Genomic DNA, 15,094 nt, shown 5'->3' with positions numbered 1-15,094 from the left:
TTCAGACCCACAGCAACTTTAACATTGGGTAGAGCCCGGGGAACTGGAAACAAACCAGCTGCCAGGTGTTCTCCCAGAGATGACCCTGTCTCCATTCACAGGGTGGTGGGCGGTGATCAGACACCCCCTTCCCTGGAGCTGGGTCTGATCCAGGCCCTTGTGGGGGTTCCTTTGTCTATCCTGCTCTGGCAGGGCTCAGAACCTGAACAAGATAGCAATCATCTCCTCCAACCCCATCATTCAACAGAGAGCGAAGCTGACGCCCTCAAGGTCACACACCTCCCAAGTAGCTAAGTTGGGATTTAAAACCGGGGGCTCTGATTTCAATCCCTTTCCACTCCTGTCCCCTACTATTGGAAAAGCTCTCTTGGTTGTTAAGCAAAGGGGGTTAATGAACAACTGTTTGTTGGTTGGTTTTTTATTTTTCATTGTTTTATTTTGCTTTTTGCTTATTGTGATGCCCCGAGCTCGGAGCCTGGAGAGCCCTAGAAAGAACAGGATGGAGAATCAAGAGACTCGGTTTCCAGTCCTAGCTTTGCCGCATTGATTCACTATAGTGATGATGAGGATGAAGATGAAGAAGATGATGATGATGGTGATGATGATGAAGATGATGATGATGGCGAGGATGAAGATGATGATGGTGATGAAGATGATGGTGGTGATGATGAAGATGATGATGGTGATGATGATGATGATGGTGATGATGATGGTGATGATGATGAAGATGATGATGATGGTGGTAATGGTGATGATGATGATGATGGTGATGACTAGCATTTATATAGCTCTTTAAGGCTTCCCAAGTGCCTTACAAATATCACCTCATTTTATCCTCATATAGCCACCCTGGGAGGGAGTTGCTATTATTATCCCCATTTTACAGCTAAGGAAACTGAGGCAAACAAATGCTAAGTGGCTTTCCCAGGGTCACCCAGCTAGTAACAACTAGAAACTAATCGACAGAGACCAAAATATAAATAAGTAACTGAATGTTATTCTCTTTTTAATTAATTAATTACTTTTTAGTTTTTAACATTCACTTCCATAAGCTTTTGAGTTTTAAATTTTCTTCCCCTTTCTCCTTGCCTTCCTCCCTCCCCAAGATGGCATACAATCTGATACAGGCTCTACATATACATTCATATTAAACATATTTTCACGTTAGTCATGTTGTAAAGAAGAATTAGAACCAATGGGAGAAACCATGAGAAAGAAGAAATAAAACCAAACAAACAAACAAAAGAGAGCAAATAATACGCTTCAATCTGCATTCCAACTCTACAGTTCCTTCTCTGGATGTGGACAGCACTTTCCATCATGAGTCTTTTAGATTTGTCTTAGACCCTTGCATTGCTGAGAAGAGCTAAGTCTATCAAAGTCAGTCATCGTACAATGTCTTTCCTGCAGGCTTTGACCAGCAGCTCTCACATCTTGGAAAGAGCCCCAGAGAGGCAGCTGGCTCCTCTGTATTCACTCCTACTGAGCCCGGCACCGCTCCCCGCCCCCCATGGCCAATAACCTCCTATCCTGCTTGACCCCTATCCATGCCTATTGACTCCGGTCTCTTTGTGCAGCTGGTCCCCACTCATTTGGTAGGTGACAGACACTGCCAGGTTGTGAGACATGGTATCACTCAGAGAAATCAGAAGGGGTGTGTGTGTGTGTGTGTGTGTGTGTGTGTGTGTGTGTGTGTGTCTGTTGGGTGAAGTGTAGGAAGAAGACAACGCTCAAGAGCAGAGGCCAGTCTCTAGGGCTTAGTCCAGGTTTCCATGGAGAATGTTGCTGGAGCAGACCTTACCCACCAAGCCTTTAAGGCCCAGGAAGGTTAAGTCATGAACCCTTCATCATATTGGTTATATTTTAATGAACTTGATGAAGGTCTTAGCCATAGCAAGTTCTTAAAGGGCTGCATGCTAGGACCCAAGGGTAAACAGGCAGTCTGTACCCTCAAGGAGCCTTCATGCTCCTTCAGGGAGGAATAGAGCATGGATTTAGAGAGTAGAACACAAGTCAGGGAGTCATGCAGCAAAGGGGAGATCAGACAAAGGGCTCCATGAATATTTTTGGAGGAAAGCATGCTTTCCTGAGGTTTCACCAGGCTGCCCCAGGGGTGTGTGACATAGAAATGCTTAGGAACCCCTGTTTTAGACCAATGAAATTCCAGGCCCAGACCCCTCCCCACTACAGGCCCACCTCCTTCAGGAAGGGTTTTTTGACTATCCCAATCCTTTCCCTTTTAGGTACAACAGTGGCCTGGAGAGACTAGGTGCTCATATGGAGTTGGTTGGATAAATGACTATGTTTTTTATTCAACCTTTCCTAGTGATGGAAATAAAAGTCTCCTGGGGTATTTAGAAATAAATGCTGTGAACCTGGTCATGTGTTTCTGGTTCTCATTCCTCTTAGGAACGTTTCCTGTCTCCTACCTAACATTCTAATTTACTTGAGCTATGAAAAATGTGTTGGCTTGAGTCTTTGATCATTCATTGCTATCAAGTATTTCTAGGGAATAGTTTAGACTAAAAGAGATAATAGAGTGGAGGAGAGAGGCAAAGCTGCTAGTCAGGAAGACCTGGGTTCAAGTCTTACCTTTGACAGATACTGGCTGTGGAATCCTAGACAAGTCACTTAACCTCTCACTGCCCCAGGTAAATCATGAAGATGAAGACTGCCACCCAGTAGTTGCCAATTTACTTTGGTGGACGTTAAGTCCTCACTGGGAATTCCCCAATCAATAAGATCACAGGTTCAGACCCACCTTCCTTTCCCCACATCTAGGCCATTCATTATCTAGTAGCCAACCTTAAAATGGGAAATGAGAAAAATGAAGATATTGACTTCTTCTGCTTGGCTTAAGGAGGGCAAATGTAAAAAAGGAAATTTGTGTTTGACGAAAGGAAATGTTTCCTAACAATAAAAGCTGTCCAGAGCAAGAATGAACAGACTGCCTCTGGAGATGATTGGTTCACCCTCAGTGAAAGCTTTTGTTTCCCCAGATTCTATTTAATTTCCTCCCAGGTTAATCAGAAGGGACAAGTGAAAAAGGATTCTAAGAGTCTGTATAAATGTTTTGGTACTTATGTGCTGAGAAGGAAAGAGATGCCTTTTTAAATGCATTTCCTTCTCTAGCATTTCTGAGACACTGGTAAGACAAAACCAAAGCCACTTGGCTAAGCCCAGCCATGACTCAAAAGTTTAGAAGTCGTTTTGCGCTCCCATTCAGAAGTCATAAGGGCACTAGCCACCCTCTCTGAAAAAGTGAAAACATTATTGCAACATCTTGGGTTCATCTGTCTAGATTCCAGTTTTAGCCAGACATATGGGTAAGGCTTAAAATTCCTCATATCATCAATGATAGTCCTGTGCATTTGTCTCTGCCAATCCCACTTGACTCATCATTTTTAGGCCCTGGTGCATGCAGACAATCTAGAGATGGCTTCTCATCAAGCCCCAAGGTTACGAAGAATTGACTGCCATTGGGTCTGGCCCTGCATTGATTGTTGAAAGAATTCTAGCCCTGTGAATTTCACCTTTGGGTGAAGTTCATCTTCAAACTTTTTGCCACGTCTAGATGTGCCACCTCCGCTGTTCCTGGTGGGTGACCACCCTAACCATGAAATCTTTGATGATCTTATGACACTTGGTGCCATTATGGTAATGATTCAAGCCAACTCTACAAAGTTCTGACAGGTCTTTGGGGCATGCTTCCAGAACAACAGCCCCTATGGTGATCTCCAGGAAGATGTTGGTGGATGCTAGGAGTCAGAGGCCATCATTGACATGCTGAAGCTGCCTTCATTCTGTCCCGTTGGAGGTATTTAGACGAAGACTGGATGCTCACTTTTCCAGAATGAGGTAGACTTGAAGGTTTGGGGGGGTGGTGTCCAATGCTGAGATTCTGTGATTCTGTGACCCTGGCTGGTCACCATCAACTTCCCACTGACCTGGTCCCTGCCCTCAAATGGTCATCTCCCTAGCCTCAGCTTAAATACCTCTAGTGACAGAGAACTAACTACCAGTTTAAAGAAGTGAGTTTTTGTAGTTCTTACCCAACAGTATTAGGCTCCATGGGGGCTAGTGCTAAGCCATCTCTTTGGTCTAGGATCAATCAATCAATCAATCAACATTTATTAAGCATCTACTATACACCTTGCACTGTGCTAAACACTGAGAATACAAAAAGAGGCAAAGGATAGTCCCTGCCCTCAAGGAGCTTACAATCTAATGGAGGAGACAACATGCAAAAGAGATAGAGGAACTGAGTTCTACTGCCAGGGGGTGCATACCAGTGTGTGAAATGATAATGATGCTTGCCACACCTACCTTACAAGGTTTCTGTGAGGGGCAATGTGAGGGACGGAATTGGAGCAAGAGGACCTGGGTTCCAACCCTGTCTCTACTCCTTACTTAGCTGTATAAACTTGGGCAAATCACTTTGCCATTTGGGGCCTCAGTTTTCTTATTTATAACTGGGGTTGGGCGAGACTCTAGTGATATCAAACTCAAATGGAAATGGATCCCTGCAGGTGCATGCTAACTTTGTATTGTTGTTCAGTCCTGCCTGACTCTTTGTGATCCCATTTGGGACTTTCTTGGCAAAGATACTGGACTGGTTTGCCATTTCCTTCTCCAGCTCATTTTACAGATGAGGAAACTGAGGCAGACAGGGTGAAGAGACTTGCCCAGGGTTACACCGCTAGTAAGCGTCTGAGGCCAGATTTGAACTCAGGAAGATGAGTCTTCTTGATCCCAGGCCCAGCATTCTGAGCACTAAGGCAGCCACCTAGCTGCCCATATACTAACTTAGAAAACCACAAAGTAACATTATCTATGTTGTATTGTATTTTTGTTTATAATGTTAAACATTTCCCAATTACATTTTAATCTAGTTCAGCCTTGCTTGGCAATTTTATAGCCCTGCAGGCCTCAAGGTTTGACATTTATGGACTAGATGATCTCCAATGACCCTCCTCGTTTTAAATCCTACGAGCCAAGGATGATAAAATGAAATAACACATGCAAAAACTCATTAAAAAGTACACAGGATTTTCCAGTCTGTGTATTCAGTCCTACTCTGGGTCACCAGCTCCTAGATACTTCCTCCTTTATACTCCATTGCATTTCAAAGTCAATACATCCAAATCAGAATCCATTATCAAGTTTCTGAACTTTGTTTCTCTTCCAGACTTTTCTGATTTGGGTTGGTTCATCATATCCTCACAGTCACCTAGGCTCATAAAACTATCAGCCTTGACTACCTCAATCGCCATGTCTTATTGATTCCATCTGATTCAGTGGAGCAGAAGAGGAGTGGCCAGCTTTCAGAGATTGGGTGCACAGCACTGCATTTACTCATCTGGGCCAGGATACTCACAAACATCAAGACTGGTTTGATGAAAATGATGGGGAAAAAAGCTGCTAAATGAAAAACGAGAACTCCACAGGGTTTACCAGCAGTATAGTTCATCCATCTCTAAGAAGGCAGCATTTAATTCCATAAAAAGTAAAGCGCAAGCAGGGGCAGGTAGGTGACGCAGTGGATAGAGCTCTGGCCTTGTAGTCAGTAAGGCCTGAGTTCAAATCTAGCCTCAGACACTTGACACTTATTAGCTGTGTGACCCTGGGCAAGTCGCTTAACCCCAATTGCCTCACCAAAAAGCTAAAAAAAAAAAAAAAGAGCAAGCAAAGCTTAGAGAGATGCAGGATTCTTGGCTCACTAAGAAGGCAGATGAAATTTGGTTTCACACTCATAGTAACAATCCAAAGCACTTTTATGATGCCCTGAAGGCTATTTATCAACCAGAGACCTATGGTGCATCTCAACTGCTCAATGCTGATGGAGCCACATTGAGTAGAGATGAAGGATATGATCCTGGAGAGATGGGCTGAACGCTTTCCTGGTGTACTCAGAAAACCGTCATCAATCAATGCTGAAGCCATTGGCCACTTACCTCAGGTTGAAGTCAGTCCCTCTCTAGCCGAGCTTCCCACTGAAGCAGAGGTTTCAAATGCCATTAGGCTCCTCTCGTGTGGCAAACAAAGCCCCTGGTGCTGATTCTATTCCAGCCAAGATTTACAAGGCAGGGGCTCCACTGCTCGTACCAAAGCTGACTGAAATGTTCCAGGTTATATGTCAAGGGAGGTTCAGGGATGGTTCCATTGTCCATCTCTATAAAGGAAAAGAAATAGATTGTCCTGTGATAATCACAGAGGGGGTTTCTCTCTTAGTTATTAGGGGCAAGATTCTTGAGAGAGTCTTCCTTAATAGGCTGATTCTTCACTTGGAAGATGCCCATCTACCCAAGAGCCAGTTGGCTTCAGAAAGGGCCAAGGAATGGTTGACATAATGTTTGTTGCCCGACATCTCCAGGAGAAATGCCAGGAGCAGAATAGAGATCTGTGCACAATGTTTGTAGATCCGACCATGGCCTTTGATACTGTCAGTCTCAAGGGCTTGTGGAAAATTATGGCAACATTTGGTTTACCAGAGAAATTCATCAGTATTGTACGTCAATTCCAGGACAAAATGCTTGCCCAGGTTCTGGATAATGGATGATGTTCTTGCATTTCCCAGTTACCAATGGAGTGCAACAAGGCTGTGTGCTTATTCCCATGCTTTTTAGCATGATGTTTTCAGCAATGTTGTCAGACATCTTAAATGAAGATAAAAATCAAAGTCAGCTACCACATCGAAGATAAACCATTTAACTTTAAAAGGCTACTAGCCAAGACTAAAGTGGAGGGAGAGTTGGTGCATGACTTTTGTTCACAGATGACTGTACACTCAATGAAGCCTCTGAAGCTGATATGCAACAAAATACAGACTGATTCTCTGCCACTTGTGCTAATTTTGGCCCAACAATTAACACCAAAAAACAAAAACAAAAACAAAAAAACACGGGTGCTCCTTATGCCAGCACCACACCATCCATATATGGAATCATTGGTTACAGCAAGTGGAGAAGTTTTGAATGCTGTAGATAAGTTCACTTACCTTGGCAGTATACTTTCTAGGGGTGTATACATTGATAATGAGGTTGGCACACGCATTGCCAGAGCTAGTTCAGTGTTTGGGAGGCTCAGAAGGAAAGTGTGGATTAGACTGCCTACCCAACTGGAGGTCTACAGAGCTGTTGTGCTGACCTCATTGTTGCGTGCCTGTGAAACCTGGACAGTCTGCAAGTGCCGTGCCAGGTAAGTGAATCACTTCCATTTGAATTGTCTTAGGAAGATTCCAAATATCACCGGGCAGGGTAAGATACCAGACACTGAGGTCCTTTCTCACGCTGAAATGCCAAGCATTCAAATTCTGCTTTGGAGAGCTCAACTCTGTTGGGCTGGCCATGTTGTTCGAATGCAAAATGTCCACTTGCCTAAAAAACTATTTTATGGAGAACTCACACAGGGCAAGCGCTCACATAGAAGTCAGAAGAAGTGACACAAGGACACTCTCAAGGTCTCTCTGAAGAACTTTGGAATCGATTGTGAGACATGGGAGACACTGGCATAGGACCGCCCAGCATGGTGTGCCCTCATCAGACAAGGTGCTATGTTTTATGAGTGAAACAGAATTGCAGTAGCTCAAAAGAAGCGTGAGATGTGTAAATTTAGAGACCTCTCCACCCCAAACATTCACATGGACTATTTGTGCCCAACCTGTGGCAGAACCTTCTGAGCTCACATTGGTCTGATCAGCTGCAGTCGTACATCTCACTGTACCTTGACTCCAACGTAGTGATGGTATTTTGGTCCTTTTTGAGAATGAACACCAACAACCACCCACCCGTGTGCTAGGTGGGCACCGTGCTAAAACCCCAAAGAAAGAATGGAAAATATCAAGAACCTTCTATTCTAACGGGGGAGACAACATTTATAAATATAGATGTTATTGGCTATTTGGACTGATTTCTCCAGTGGGCCAGGGAAATGTCTAAAACCTAACTTTGAATTCTGGGAAATGCAGCCTCAGACAAGCAGTTTTCTCTTATGATCCTACCGAGGAATAATCCCATTTGACTTGGAGTCAGGAAGACTTGAGTGTGAGTCCTGCCTGTGAGTCATGTGATCTCTTTAAGACTCAGTTAACTTTTCTATTAAGTGAGATACTATATGTAAGTGAGATACTATATGCAAATTTTGAAGTATCCTATAACTGTTAGTAATTATCATTATCATCATCATCACTGCAAGGGGTGTGTTTCTTGCTGTGGCAAGACTTTGTAATTGGGACAGTGGCAGAGTAAAGGGGAGCAGCTGTGTAAGGCAGCACAGTGGCAATGATGGTTAGAAAGAGAAACAGAGACAGAAGGACAGAGATAGAGAGAAACAGAGAGAAAGAGACAGAGAGACAGAAATAGAGAGACAGAGACAAAGAGAGACAGAAATAGACAGAGAGACAAAGATAGAGAGAAAGAGACAGAGGCAGAGGCAGAAGCAGACAGACAGAAGGAAAGAAAAACAGAGAGATAAAGTAAGGCAAAGACAGAGAGAGAGAGAAAGAGAGAGAGACAGGGATAGAAAAAGACATAGAAAAAGAGAAACAGACAGAGATAAAGAGAAAAAGAGAGAGACAGAGACAGAGAAACAGAGAAAAAGAGAGAAACAGAGACAGAACAAAAGAAACAGAGATAGAGAAAGAGACAAAGATAGAGAAAAAAGACAGAAAGAAACAGAGACAGAGATAAAGAGAGACAAGGACAGAGAGACAGATATAGAGAAAAAAGGCAAAGGAGAGACAGAGAGACAGAGAAAGAAAGATTAAGACAAAGAGAGAGACAGAGAGAGAAAGGGAAGGCTCTGCAGGTGTGCTGTGACAAGTTTCAGGACCAGACTCAGTGCTGCAGGCTTGGTTCTGCAGCTACGTCTCCACTCTGTGAGTGGTGACTAGAACAGACTAGAAACTACTGACTGTGACTGTCCCTTTGTTGAGGGCTACAAAAGGTTGAACTCCTTCAACCCCCTCCCTTGTCACTAACAGGTACTTCCTATCGTTGTTTCTTTTTTTCTTTAAGTTGTTTCTATTTCCTGAGTTTGTGATACACAAAAACTATGCTTGAGCATAACTTCCTTGTAATGCATGCCTACATATTAAATATGAGCAGCAGAGAAGGCAATGGAGGGTGCCAGTGAGCAGCAGGAAATACATAAAACTTAGAAAAGGACAAAGATCTGAACCTTGGTCTAAAATAATTGTATTTCATCTTGACTTGGGGGCTCTGAACAAAAAATGAAAAAGAATCTTATAATTTTGGCTACTAATGATTTTTGATAAGCTTCTCCAAAGGCACAATTAATTGAGATCTAGGTTTTTCCCTTCCTCCTATCCCCTCAGGCTAAAATCATAAGCCAGTTAATAGTTGATAATAATAAAAGCTGCATTTATATTGTGCTTTAAAGTTTGTAAGGTGCTTTACAAATATCATCTCATTTGATCCTCCCAATGACTCAGGTGCTATTTTCATCCACATTTTTCATTTGGGGAAACTGAGGCAGACAGCAGTTAAGTGACTTGCCCAGGGTCACATAGCTAGTAAGTGTCTGAGGCTGGATTTGAACCCAGGTTTTTCTGACTCCAGGGCCAGTACTCTAATCATTGTACTACTTAGCTGCCCAGTTGGCCACCAGTTAACCAGGGTGGTGCTCAATGAGAGGGATGGGTACCTGCTCTCACTCACTCTTTCCTTACCCTCCACCTCCATCCCCCATTGTCCCTTACTTTTTTTCCCCTTGACCTGGTGAGAAGGAAAAAGATTGGTTTGGGAGGAGTGGCCCAAATTCCAAAGGTGGGGACCGCTCCCTCACCTATAAAGCCAACCTGGCATGACACCACCACCTGGTGGTTATATATGCAAATGAACACTAAATTGTTTCCCGAGAGAGGGCAGCAGTGGTGGGGATGGGAAGATCATCTGGAATGGTGCCATGCCAAAGGTGCCATGTTAGAATGTGAGCTCCTTGAGGGCAAGGGACTGTTTTTGCTTTTCTTTGTATCCTTCGCTCTTAGCATGGTGCCAGGCATACAGTAGATGCTTAATAAATGCTAGTTAATTGACTGGAAACCACGGATTCTAAGAGACTGAGGTAAAACACTTTTCAAGCATCGAGTTTCTTTCAAGTCCCAACTAAAATCTCTCCTTTCTATAGGAAGCCTTTTCCTATCCCCCTTAATGCTAGTGCCTTTCTTCTAATGATCATCCCAATTTATCATAAAGCTTATTCATACATATTTGTTTGCCTGTTGTCTCCCCATTAAATTGTAAGCTTCTTGAGGGCAGGGACTGTCTTTTGCCCTTCTTTGTATCATCATTGTTTAGCACAGTGCCTAGCACATAAAGGTACTTAACAAATTCAATTTAAAAACATTTACTAAGTGCCTACTATGTGCTTATTGACTGATTTACCTTTTGCCTACTCCTTATTGTCCTAGGATGACATATAAACTTTTTAAAAAATATTTTAAATTTATTTATTTTTAGTGTTCAACATTCACTTCCACAAGATTTTGAGTTCCAAATTTTCTCCCCATCTCATCCCTCCTCCCATCCCAAGATGGCATACATTCTGTATACCCTTTCCTCTAATTTACCCTCCCTTCTATCTCTCCTCCCCTTCTCTCATCCCTTTCCCCTTCTATTTTCCTATAGGGCAGGATAGATTTCTATGCCCCATTTCCTGTATTGCTTATTTCCCAGTTGTATGTGAAAACAATTTTTTAACATGTGTTTTTAAAACTTTGGGTTCCAAATTTTCTCCCTTCCCCTACCCTCATTGAAAAGGTAAGCAACTCAATACAGGTTATACATGTGTAGTCATGCAAAACGCTTCCATAGTAGTCACGTTGTGAAAAACTAAGCATATTTCCCTTCATCCTGTCCTGCCCCCATTTATTCTATTCTTTCTTTTGACCCTGTCCCTCCTCAGAAATGTTTGCTTCTGATTACCCCCTCCCCCAATTTGCCCTCCACTCTATCATCCTCGTGCTCTCTTGTCCCCTTCCCCCCCTATTTTCCTGTAGGATAAGATAGATCTCCATACCCAATTGACTGTGTATGTTATTCTCTCCTCAAGCCAAATCCTATGAAAATAAGATTCACTCATTCCCTCTCACCTTCCCCCATTTCCCCCCCAACTGTAAAAGCCTTTTTTTGTCTGTTTCGTGTGAGATAATTTACCCCATTCTACCTCTCCCTTTCTCCTTCTCCCAATATAATCCTTTCTCACCCCTTAATTTTATTCTCCAGATATCACCCCTTCATCTTCAACTCACCCTGTGCCCTCTATCTATCTAGCTATATACATATATATAATTTTTTCCCTCCAACTACCCTACCCTAATACTGACAAAGGTCTCATGAGTTACAAATATCATCTTTCCACGCAGAATGTAAACAGTTCAACCTTAATAAGTCTCTTATGATTTCTCTTTCCTGTTTACCTCTTCATGTTTCATTTGAGTCTTGTATTTGAAAGTCAAATTTTCTATTCAGCTCTGGTCTTTTCATCAAGAATGCTTGAAAGTCCCCTATTTCACTGAATGACCATTTTTTCGCCTGAAGGATTATACTCAGTTTTGCTGGGTAGGTGATTCTTGGTTGTAATCCTATCTCCTTTGCCCTCCAGAATATTATATTCCATGCCCTCCGGTCCCTTAATGTAGAAGCTGCTAAATCTTGGGTTATCCTGATTGTGTTTCCACAATACTTGAATTGTTTCTTTCTGGCTGTTTGCAATATTTTCTCCTTGACCTGGGAACTCTGGAATTTGGCTACAACTTTCCTAGGAGTTTTCCTTTGGGGATCTCTTTCAGGAGGAGATCAGTGGATTCTTTCAATTTCTATTTTGCCCTCTGGTTCTAAAATATCAGGGCAGTTTTCCAAAAAAAGAGCCTAGATATCATCTTTCAAGAAATTATCAAGGAAAACATAAACTTTTCAACCTGCACTTAAGGCTGATTCCTACCTACTGTTTCCAATCATATTTCATGTCACTCTACCACATATTTTATGCATCATACTGGTCTACCAGACACCCCATTTCTCATCTTCAAGCTTTAGTTCAAGTTTTCTTCCATGGCTGGAATGTCTCTCAGAAACCTCTTCATCCTTCAAGGCTTAGCTCAGGTTCACCTGCTCTGCCACATCTTTACTTTTGCCCCGAGGTGGTTAGCATGCTCTGCTCCCTCTTGACTTTATATTAACTTATCTGTAAGCTCTCCCAAGTCAGGACTTTTTCTTTTCTTTCTTTCTCTTTCCTTTCTTCCTTCATTCCTTCCTTCCTTCTTTCCTTCCTTTGTCTTCCTTCCTTCCTTTCTTTCTATCTTTCTTTCTTTCCTTTCTTCCTGAATAAATGTTTGCTGACTTGAATTGGGGACTTAGGTGGCCCAGCCCATAAAGGGCAATTCAAATCTGGCCTCTCACACTCACTAGTCATGTGCCCCTGAGCCAGGCCCTGGGGACACCCTGGACAATTGACTTCACCTCTATTTACCTCAGTTTCCTCATCTGTAAACTATAGATAATAATAACATCCTCCTCCCAAGGTTGTTGTGAGAATCAGATGAGATGATAATTGTGAAGTGCCTGGCTCATAGAAAGGCACTACATAAATAAATGTTAGCTATTATCATAATTATCAGAAAAGGGGTCCTGTGAGTGCAGCGGTATCTCTGCTAGTTTGGTAACCCTTTCCCTTAATGTTATCCTGGATTAACACAGCTCTCAATATCCTCAGTTTTTAATTGAATAAGCCCTGGAGGTTCAGTCCATATTAATTATCTGCATCCAGTGTCAGCCTGCAAAGTTTATTAATGTCTTTCCTCTTCCAGGCAACATAAAAAATGCAAATGTTTGCAGTTTAAATATAGTATTTTGCCTACCACTGCTGAACCTGCAGGACAGTAGGTAAACCACAGCCGGCATCCTTCCTCTCTGCCTTATTCCCCTCCACCCTGGGGGTCTGGCCCTGGGCATTTCAGCAGGAAGGATGAGAGGGGATGGAGCTGTATGGGAAGGAGGCAAGAACTCTGCATCATTGACAGTCAAGCCTAGAGGCTGGCCATCTTTCTGCACTGCTAACAGCACCTCCCTCCCAGGGCTGTCATGAGGTTCCAGTGAAGTAATGTCTGTATAGTGCTTTGCAAACCTTCAAGGGCTATGGAAATGCTAGCTATTATTAATAATAATAAGATTAATTTATTATTTGATTATTATAATAGTTCATTTTCTATCATTGTATTAACAATGATATTGATAATAATAGCTAACATTTACATGATGCTTTAATGTTTATAAAGTGCTTTATAGATATTATCTTATTTGATCCTCATGACCTTGGGAGAAAACTGCTGTTATTTAGGGTTATCTCCATCTACAGATGAGTAAACTGAGGCATAGAGCGACATCTGAGGCAGAATTCAGACTCAGCACTTCCTGACTAGCACTCTATACTCTGAGTCACACAGATGCCTCCAAAGGAACTTTTTAGAATTCCTCAGGTAGGTGAGGAGGACACCCATTCCTGAAAGCCGGCTTGGGCAAAATAATGACTAGGTGGACCAGCAGGAAGGCCAATTGGGATGGACCACAGAGGACATGAAGGGAAGAAAGGTACAATAAGCCTGAAAAGGTATATTGTAATTGTGTCATAAAGGGCTTTCACTGCCAAATGACTGTTTGCAGTTTGTGTCTGAGGTAACGGGAAACCGCTGGTTTTCTGAGGAGGGGAGTGACATACTCACATCTATGTTTTAGGAAGATTACTATGATGGCTGTGTGGAGGAAGATGGTTTTATTTCATTCTTAAATAACCACAATTGCATACTAATAGGATATGTGTGACTTGTAAGACAGCTTCTCAAACCTTAGAATCAGATTGGACATCGCCACCCTCATTTTCTGTTTCACAAGGAATTTGCTTTTTATCACAGCCACCACTAAAAACCCAGAGATATGAGTCAAATGTCCAAGAAGTCACTGGTATAGCCGAAAGTATGAATAAACAAAATCCTATCTTGAGCCTTCAAGAATGTCGTTGAAAGGAAAAGAATGTGGTGAACTGTCAGGCTGAAGCTGTTGACCCTTTGAGCTGGTGGTCTTTGCTTGTGATGACAGCTGTCACGGAGTTTCCTGGGGCACTGTGGCACACGTTTGGAAACTGAGGATTTATACTATCACACCCATGTTGTAAAAATGTAAAATTGTGAAAGACTTAAGAACTGATACGAAGGTCAACCGAGATTCCTTGGGATAGATGATGAGGAATGCTCCCCACCTCCTGACCTCAATATGTAGAATGTGACACATGTTTCTGAACACGGCTGATATGGAAATTTGTTTTGTTGACTATACGTATTTGTTTTAAGGGTTTTCTTTTTCTTTCTCCAGTGGGAAAGAGATGGGAAGAAAAAAATAAATGTTTAATAATTGAATTTTTTTTTAATTTTTTAAAAAAATATCCAGAATGATTTGAGAAGTCACAGGAACAAATATCCACTTTGTTCATACCTTCTCTAAGTGAAGCTGGTATTTAATTGAGATGTACAACTGACAACAGAAGTGGGCCAGTCAGGCAGAAAGAGTGAGAGACAACAGATGGACGGCCCATGGGCTTGCCTGGTACCCCCAGACTGTGCAGACTAGAAGAAAGCCCTGTGACTCTGAGTGGGGGGAGGGAATGGACATAGGTCGAGCGAGATGAGTAAGGCGTAGAAGAGACCTACCCACAGCTAGAAGGCAGGTGACATTGCTGAGATCCCAGATTCATCAGGGTACTGAATGGCGGTGCATCAGGGACTGTCCCATGGGTAGAGTGCTTCTGATGCCATTCCCCACATGGAAGAGGTTGCGAACCTCTTTTAGGACAATTGAGATGATGCATCAGTCACAGAGACTGACGCATGTGTAGACACTGTTACTGGTTCTAACAATATGGTGGATAGCAGCCTCTTTGACTTGCTGCAGCTGTAGAACCAGAACAGGGATTGCCTTCGCACGGTCTCAGTTATCTTCCTCTTGCTTGTTTGGACCTCTTGCCTTGGTTGGACTCCTTTTGCTTAAAACATCAAGTGAGAGATAATGCTAAGAGGCAGAAACCT

The sequence above is a fragment of the Vombatus ursinus genome, unplaced genomic scaffold, assembly GCF_900497805.2.
Source record: "Vombatus ursinus unplaced genomic scaffold, bare-nosed wombat genome assembly UNPS02009824.1, whole genome shotgun sequence".
Taxonomy (NCBI): Eukaryota; Metazoa; Chordata; class Mammalia; order Diprotodontia; family Vombatidae; genus Vombatus; species Vombatus ursinus.
Note: the sequence above shows the minus strand (reverse complement) of the source record.